The 9,829-nt window shown below is 37.9% G+C and overlaps 1 long non-coding RNA gene across 1 annotated transcript; it reads left to right on the top strand.

Moving 5' to 3' along the window:
- The first annotated feature begins 281 nt into the window (after positions 1–281).
- On the top strand, positions 282–1,097 carry LOC141815986 (uncharacterized). The gene is made up of 3 exons (XR_012600639.1): positions 282–377; positions 600–775; positions 873–1,097. It is a non-coding gene; the product is annotated as an uncharacterized LOC141815986 (long non-coding RNA).
- Positions 1,098–9,829: the final 8,732 nt, after the last annotated feature.

The raw sequence follows: 9,829 nt of genomic DNA, 5'->3' as shown, positions 1-9,829 counted from the left end.
CACGGACAAACATGAATCAGAGGAAGAGGTGGGCCTGGTGGATCCAAGGAAGATAAGGAGAGGGAGCAGAAAGTACTACAGATGTATGGAGAAGGGTCTCCTAACAACTATCTTCATATAACAGCTATCTACAAATAATAATTATCTTCTAACATTTATTTTGTTGTGATATGCTTCATTCTGACCCAAATAATGTATTTGAAACTTTTGCATTTTTGTTTTCTCTGTTAATATATATTTTTATACTGTAATCATTACCTGTTTTGATTTGTGCAGTTCTTTAACACTCCACCATACGCATGTGAACCATCAAGCCTCCCAAAGTATCCACCAAGCAAGGAGATGGATGCTAAACTGAGAGATGAAGAAGCAAGAAGGTATTCACAATTATTCTTACTGATTTCTTTTGTTTATTCCCAATGGATCATGGAAAATGAATCACTTCCCTTTGCCTCCTGAAATCGCCTTTTAAAATATAGTTTCCCCTATAGGCTATCTCTGTTTTGTTAAAAAAAAATATACGGTTTGTTTTGAATGAAATATATGGTCTTGCTTCTGCCGTTTAAGAAAATAATACTATATTCTGCTTGTCTGTGTAGCTTTTGGAATATGTTGTTATCTTGGAACTGCTTTTCTATGGGTGGTCAATGTACTGCGAAGACACCATCATAATGACACTCAAGATAGGGTCAAATGGTAAAACGACATAAGTAACATGGTAGCTTCTTTTTAGAAATTCAATGCTCATGCTGAAACAAAAGAAGCAAAATTGCAGGTATCTTAGTTTTTATATGTATTTATATGTACAAAACTATGTTAGTTCACTTTTTTGCATCTACATCCGTTTGCTGAAAAAGTCTCTTGCCTTTTAGGAACAGATGAGGACGAAGAGGATGATGATGATTCAGATGAGGACGAAGAGGATGATGATGAACAAGATGGCGAAGACTAGGAAGAGGACGATGGGGCTGAAGGTGATCCTTCTGAGGATGAAAACGTTGAGGGAATGTGTAATATGTTGCAAGAAGAATATTTGTGTTAGTTACTTTTGGTTATTTATAAATATTGAGGTGATTAAATATATCGGTGCTTTTCTATTTGTGATTTGTTTGGTGAATTTATAATATTATGATAATTTTGTCATCTTGCTCGATCATAATTTACAAACAACATAAAAAAAATAAGTGTTATTACAACAGTTTTAAATTCAATGACATCGGTTTGGAAGCGTTGTCGTTAAGTGATATTACATCGGTCGAAAATCGTTGCTAAAATTGATGTTAAACAGATATTACATCGGTTTTACACCGTTGCAGAACTAATGTCGTTGAGTGATATTACATCGGTCGAAAACCGTTGTTAAAATTGATGTTAAACATATATTACATCGGTTTTACACCGTTGCAAAATCGATGTCGTTGTGATATTACATCGGTCGAAAACCGTTGTTAAAATTGATGTTAAACAGATATTACATCGGTTTTACACCGTTGCGAAACCGATGTCGTTGAGTGATATTACATCGGTTTTACATCGGTTACAAACCGATGTCGTTGAGTTGTATTACATCGGTTACAAACCGATGTCTAAAATGTCAGACCTTTTACAACGCCTTCATAGACATCAGTCGATTTTCTCATAGACATCGGTTTTCCACCGATGTCTATGACTGTTTTTGTTGTAGTGATGTTTATGGAAAAATACGGAAAACAACGGAACTACTCATACTGCAGGTGAGAGATGCACTTACAATATCTAACTTCTTATATCATGCAATTCTACTATATTCTTTAACAAAATCATGCATATACTTTAACAAAATCATGTTTATGGAAAAACACAGAAAACAACGGAACTACTCATACTGCAGGTGAGGGATGCACTTACCTTCTGCGCTAATTTCCTTACAATTCTTCCGTTAGAGAAAAAAAAACTCTCCTCGGCGATCTTCCTATGTCTACGCGTTCTTCTCGCGGAGAGGAGCGTCCTTGTAGAAGAAGTTCTCCGGAAGTCTTCCTTATGATCCTAGGGGACGGACTCCTCGTTCTTCGGGTTTGGGGCGCCGAGAGGGAGGAGAAAGGAGGGCGACGACATTCTGGGCGAGAGGTGAGGGAAGGGTTTTCGAAGATAATGAAAACCCTCTCTTAAGCCTCCTATTTATATTAAGTGATTCCTAGACCTAACTCGATCCTCCAAGATATCTCCACCAAAACTTCTTCCTTCTCTCTGATGGAAAGCAAGCTAGAATCCTCCTTCTTCTATTTCCTTTTCCTCTTCTTCTTCTTTCTCTCTTGGCCGCCGGTCCTAGCAAGGAGGGAGGCCTCTTGTGCGCCGGCCTTAGCAAGGAAAAGAGAAGAGGCTTTGGGCGAAACTAAGGGAGGAAAGCAAGGGAGGCGCCGGCCCTAGCAAAGGGGGGGGGGGGGGGGGGGGGGGGGGGGGGGGGGGGGGGGAGGAGAAGAGATGCCGCCGGCCCTAAGCAAGGAGGAGAGGCTTATTAAGTTCTCTTCTTTCCCTCTTGCAAGCCTCCCTTTTTATAGCTAAGCCATCTTAGAAATTTAGAAAGATTCTAACAAATTTTCTTATCCAGATTTAGTTAGAAAAAATCTAATAAAATCTTTAAGAAGAATTTGTTAGAAAAAATCTAACAACCTTATCTTATCTAGATTTATTTAGAAATAAATCTCTTGATAAGATTTTGTTAGAAAAAATCTAACAACCTTATCTTATCTAGATTTATTTAGAAATAAATCTCTTGATAAGATTTTGTTAGAAAAAATCTAACAACCTTATCTTATCTAGATTTATTTAGAAATAAATCTCTTGATAAGATTTTGTTAGAAAAAATCTAACAACCTTATCTTATCTAGATTTATTTAGAAATAAATCTCTTGATAAGATTTTGTTAGAAAAAATCTAACAACCTTATCTTATCTAGATTTATTTAGAAATAAATTTCTTGATAAGATTTTGTTAGTTTCTTAATAAATTTCCTTGTTTAAATTTTGTCTTTATCTTAATAAAATCTCTTAATAAAATTTCATTAATTTCTTAACAAAATTTCTTAATTAAGAAATTTTATTTTCTGACAAAATTTCTTAACAAAATTTTTAACAAATTTTGTCTGCGGAAGAAATAGAATTCTTAATAGAATTTCGTAACGGAAATTCTTAATAGAATTTCTTAATAGAATTTTTTTCCAGAAAAAATTCTTAATAGAATTTTAAAAATTCCTAACAGAATTTCATAACAGAAATTCTTAACAGAATTTTTCTTAACAGAAATTCTTAACAGAATTTTTTCTCCAGAAAACTTCTTAACAGAATTTCCTACCCGAAACTCTTACAGAATTCTCTTAGGTGGATTCGAGGCTTTATCCAGAGGCTACAGCAGGGACCTAGAGGAGGAATTGGTTATGGCCTCCTGATGGGCTTGGGCTTCCTGTGTTCTCCCTGAACACCCAACTCAAGTCCATCAATAATAACTCATACCACTAAAGAGTTATTATTGAACTACCGCACCAATCTCATATTATAATATGGGCTCCTTCTTACCATGAGTGCATTAATCTCCCTGTGTTTAAGATATCGTATGTCCGTCAATTAATTGAATTACTGACAACTCAATTAATTAACTTCTGAGTCCAAGAGTAGTACCACTCAACCTTATTATCATGCGGAACTAAGTCCACCTGCAGGGTTTACATGATAATCCTTATGAGCTCCTCAAGGGGACATCATCAACCTAGATTATAGGACACAGTTTCCTTCTATAATCAACAACACACCATATACATAGCATTATCTCCCAACTCATCGGGCCTCTTGATTTAACGAGATAAATCTCACCCTTTGATGAATCAAAGAAATACATACTAAGTATATGTGCTTGTTATTATATCGGGATTAAGAGCATGCACATCCATGATAACTGAGGTCTAGTTCGATTATATAGTCAGTATAAATCGAACGACCTCAAACGGTCCTGCTCAATACACACAAAGTGTACTAGTGTAATTTAATAGTCAAGATAAACTAATACCAATTACACTACAACCACTCCAATGGTTTGTCCCTATCCATCTGGGTTGTGAGCTACTATTTATAATTTATAAGGAACTGATAACATGATCTTCTGTGTGTGACACCACACACCATGTTATCTACAATATAAATTAAGTGGACAACTGCATTATATAAAATGCAGACATTTGACCAATGTGATTCTTATTTCATATTATTTCAAAATAGATGTTTATACAAAAAGCTAGGCTTTTAGTATACATCCCAACATTGAATGGTGACGCTGTGAGCTGGAAGAGTTTGAAGCAGGACACAGTTGCTGATTCTACAACAGAGGTCGAGTATATTACTGCATCAGAGGCAGCAAAGGAGGCTGTTTAGATCCGCAAGTTCATTACTGAGTATGGGGTGGTTCCTAGCATAGCAGATCCTATAGAGCTCTATTGTGACAATAATGGAGCGATTGCGCAGGCTAAGGTGTTAGATCGGTTGGTTCGCTAGAGGGGGTGAATAGCATTTTTCGAATCTTCTTCGATTGTTTCTCTGCAAGAGTGTTAGCGGAAGCAAAATATAATAGAGAAAACAATAGATCAACGCTAACATGGTTCGTTTACTTGGTATCCACCTCCGCAGAGGTGACTAATCCAAGGATCCACACGCACGCACACACCCGCTGCACTATGAATCGTCTCCTTCTCGAAAACCTCGAAGGCGGAGAAACCTTTACAACCTTTTGGTTCTCCTCAAAATGATGTGAAATAATGTTTAGGAGGAGAGGAAGAAAGCAAAGAATCAGAGAACAACAAGTTCTCAAAAGAAGCACTGAAAAATAAAAGAATGGCAGAAATCTTGCAAAAACTTGCTTAGACTTTAGTTGATCTCGAGCAGACTTCTTTTATAATTCTACGACATCAGTCGACTGCTGGCAGTGCCAGTCGACTGATGGCTTCAATCGACAACAATATCTTGCATTAAAGCGCATTAAATGCTTGCCATCTTTTTTCAACGTTCAAATATCAGTCGACTGATCCAAGACTAGTCGACTGACATTAGTCTGTAGGGTCTAAAGAATGTCCACATCCCCACAATGACATGATATTGTCCACTTTGGGCCTAAGCCCTCATGGTTTTGTTCTTGGGCTCTCCCTAAAAGGCCTCATGCCAATGGAGACACTTTTCCATCCTTTTAAACCCATGATCTTTCCCATGTGTTTTAGATGTGGGACTATGTTTGCACCCTTGCAACCCAACAATCCCCCCCTCAAACAAAGGACCACTGGAAGCTCCGCTACCATTTCTTATGGTCCGGCTGCCATTTCTCATGGTCTGGCTGTCATGTCCCTCATGGTCCGGCTGCCATGTCCCTCATGGTCCGAGCCTCCCCTACTTCCTTTGTTTTCCCCGAGGGTCCCCACATGGTTAGATCTGGATCATGCCTCATCCGGCAGTTAGTCCGGTGAAGAGCGGCCTCGCTCTGATACCAATTGTAGGGTCTAAAGAATGTCCACATCTCCACAATAACATGATATTGTCCACTTTGGGCCTAAGTCCTCATGGTTTTGTTCTTGGGCACTCCCCAAATGGCCTCATGCCAATGGAGATACTTTTCCATCCTTTTAAACTCATGATCTTTCCCATGTGTTTTAGATGTGGGACTATATTTGCACCCTTGCAACCCAACACAATCGACTGCTGGCAGGGCCAATCGACTGCCCAGTCGACTCCTGTCTTCCTCTGGCTCGACTGATTTTTCTGTGTGCGTCTGATTTATGAGTAGTCGACTGCTGGCAGGGCCAGTCTACTGGTAAAGCTGAAAAATCCCATTTCAGCTTCTCTTGACCTAGACCTCGGCCTTCAAACACCTCCTATAGCCTCGTGCCTCCCTTGGATGCTCCATCATCCTCGCACTAGCTTGAGATGCTTCCATCAGCTTCGTCATGTTAAGTCTTTGCCAAGACCAACCTTGGACTTCTCCTTGTCAAGACTACCCACTTGGACTTTTCTTTTGCCAAGACTACCCACTTGGACTTTTCCTTTTCCCACTTGGACTTTTCCTTTGCCAAGACTTCCCACTTGGACTTTTCCTTTGCCAAGACTTCCCACTTAGACTTTTCTTTGCCAAGACTTCCCACATGAACTTTTCTTTTGCCAAGACTACCCACTTGGACTTTTCTTTTGCCAAGACTACCCACTTGGACTTTTCCTTTGCCAAGACTTCCCACTTGGACTTTTCCTTGCCAAGTCTTCAACCTGGACTTTTCTGCAAACTTGCATTAAACATGTTAGATCACAAGTATTGCCTAACTTTAAACATGGTTTAGTCAAACATTGAAACTCAATGCACTTGGGGCAAAGATTGTACCAACATAAGAAACCTCGCTCACACCAGCGGACCAAACACATACTACGACGCTTCCATCTCATTCGAGAGATCATCGATAGAGGAGATGTGAAGATTAGCAGAGTACCCACAGAGGCTAACATTGCAGATCCCTTGACCAAGACTTTGGCACAGAGAAAGCATGATGGTCACACTAGGTCATTGGGTATTAGATACTACAGTGATTGACACTAATGCTAGTGGGAGATTATTAGTAAGAGCCCTAGATCCAATTATGTGATGATTGTTATATAAAATCATTGTATCATATTTCTATATATTAATAAAAGCATTTCTTTATGGTTATTATACTTACTTGTATTGGCGCCAAATAACTAAATATAATAGTGTTCTTGAGTAGAGAGTTTATATCTATATCAATCGATTGAGTGAATCAATAGTGAGATGATATAGAGAACACTACTCTTAATGATTCCTAGTCAAGTATTAATATTCAGGGACAATGTTAATACGATGAGACTAGCATGTAGGTTAACTCGATGACTTGATCTCACAAGTCATGGATATGAGATATCAAGTTGACACATGGGTATGCATTGGAGAATGTATACTGAATGACCCGCCATGAGAAAGTATCATGGATCATTATATGAGTGTCATATACTTTCTCATATGACTATTAGTATGACTATTAGTCCTTGGACCTGAAGTCACCATGGTTCCCTACATAAGGAGTTGCATACTTTAGATTCGTCAAATGTCACTCGTAAATGGTTGGACTATAAATGCTATTACTGGTATGTAACAAATTATGTGGAGGGATGTAAGTGATGTAGATGGGATCTATCCCTCCTATATGACGGGAGTGATATCATGGTTCTTGATAGAGTGAAACCACTAAGTGCATGACCATGCCCAAATGAGTCAATATGAGATATTGAGCTCATTTGATTAGAGTGAGTCTACTTGGAGTTCAAGACATAGATTGATTAGAGGATGACATGGTCTATGCCTCAATTGATCAATCTTGATATCAAGGATAGAAGGACATGGTCACCTATTGTGAGAGTCATAATTAGTAGTCACTATGGTGATGTTGGATCTCAACATTCTTGTAACTTGGGTAGCAATGATGTGTTCACTACAACAAAAACAGTCATAGACATCGGTGGAAAACCGATGTCTATGAGAAAATCGACTGATGTCTATGAAGGCGTTGTAAAAGGTCTGACATTTTAGACATCGGTTTGTAACCGATGTAATACAACTCAACGACATCGGTTTGTAACCGATGTAAAATCGATGTAAAACCGATGTAATATCACTCAACGACATCGGTTTTGCAACGGTGTAAAATCGATGTAATATATGTTTAACATCAAACGGTTTTCGACCGATTTTTGCAACGGTGTAACGGTTTTGTTTAACGACAACGATTTTCGTAATATCACAACGACATCGGTTTTGCAACGGTGTAAAACCGATGTAATATATGTTTAACATCAATTTTAACAACGATTTTCGACCGATGTAATATCACAACGACATCGGTTTTGCAACGGTGTAAAACCGATGTAATATATGTTTAACATCAATTTTAACAACGATTTTTGACCGATGTAATATCATTCAACGACATCGGTTTCGCAACGGTGTAAAACCGATGTAATATATGTTTAACATCAATTTTAACAACGGTTTTCCACCGATGTAATATCACTTAACGACAACGCTTCCAAACCGATGTCATTGAATTTAAAACTGTTGTAATAACACTTATTTTTTTTATGTTGTTTGTAAATTATGATCGAGCAAGATGACAAAATTATCATAATATTATAAATTCATCAAACAAATCACAAATACAAAAGCACCGATATATTTAATCACCTCAATATTTACAAATAATCAAAAGTAACTAACAAAAATTATTCTTCTTGCAACTTCTACAGATACAAATCCAAAAGGGAAAAGTACTTCTACAGATACAAATCCAAAAGGGAAAAGTAAACAAAATCTCCATCTAGAGGTGTAGGGAAATGATTGGAATCTAGGTCGTCTACGACTACCAAGCCTGCAGCTCCCTTCAGAATGCGCCTAGCGGTATCCTGCACACAAGAAAAGTTAAGAATATATAAGAGGCAGGAATCCATTACAAGCACATAAGCTAAGGTAGCGGATTCCACCTTTTGTATAAGTGAATAGGCTTCGAAATCGAAAGAGCTTTCAGCTTTTGCTCCAGCCTCTGCAACTGCAGTGAACCTTGGCGAGTGCAGCCATGTAGTCATTTGATCTGAGCAGAGGAATAAGATAGCCTAACAGGATCACAGAGGATACACTGGTTTGGATCTTTCAAAAACCGATTGTGTTTCAGAGCAAGATTAGTATTGCTTGTAATTGCAAATCCATCCTGATCCACAGTTAATTAAAAGCATATCACATAGAAGACTGGAAGTCAGGAAAGATGGAGCTGAAAAATCAATCATAGACTATGCTGCAAAAGATGATTGAGCAAGCCAGTTAAATTCTAGGCAAACCTTTTCTGGATCTCCACCATCTTTGAACATATCATATGCTTTCCGCATTACAGGCCGTGGATCTCGACCTACCTGCAAAATTGTCACTGAACAAACTCAAAATGAAGCTAAAACAGTATCAAACTGATAGATATTTGTAGAAGCTTATATTTGCAGATAAGAACATCTTGAAGAGACAATTGCGGTAAGACTTCTGAAAATGGTTATTCCAGGAACTAAAGCTTTAGCTGGTTATCATACATTAAGAATCTGATCCTTTTTACTGAGTTCAAGATTACTGTGATTCCAGTGGATGAAACCTGAGAATTGAATTGAATTGATACAGTGAAGCTTTACACTTGCCTCTAAATCTGATAATGAGGACACAGTATGTCCAAGGTAGATGGAACAGTACATGTTGGCTCACAGGATACATCGATCTGGAATTAGATTTAGAAGAAAATATAAAGAAGGTCTAGTTTCCAAGTTCCAAATAATACAATTTCTCTAGAACAATGTGGACAATTTAGCTGGGACAGAAATGCAATTCATAGTCAACTAAATAGATAGCTAAAATCAAGAGGAAAAAAGACTGCAGCAATAATGAAACCAGTGATCTGCAAAGTTGGATAGTTTGTCAACTTCCAATAAATGTTAGAGAAACTATGAAAAACTGTAATGAGAAAAAGTATTTCAGCCACAAAGAAGAAAAGTGCATGCATCAGTTTTAACATGTTTGGACTAGAATCAAGCATTGCATGTGAAGAATCCACACTAATAGTCTCACTATACAAGTTAGGAATGATATGTAAACCCGATTGTGGATCCCAAGCGAGGGCAATGCATAAATGGAAGCATAGATGAGCTTGTAGAAACATACTTGAACTGTATTGTTAGCCAGATCCAGCATCCATAAACCAATCACAAAAACAGCAGCTGCTCTCCATCGTCCT

Source organism: Curcuma longa, unplaced genomic scaffold (assembly GCF_044706935.1).
Source record: "Curcuma longa cultivar G26 ecotype Majalengka, Jawa Barat unplaced genomic scaffold, ITB_CL_G26_1.1 contig_13333, whole genome shotgun sequence".
Taxonomy (NCBI): Eukaryota; Viridiplantae; Streptophyta; class Magnoliopsida; order Zingiberales; family Zingiberaceae; genus Curcuma; species Curcuma longa.
Note: the sequence above shows the minus strand (reverse complement) of the source record. Positions and strands in the feature narration are given on the sequence as shown.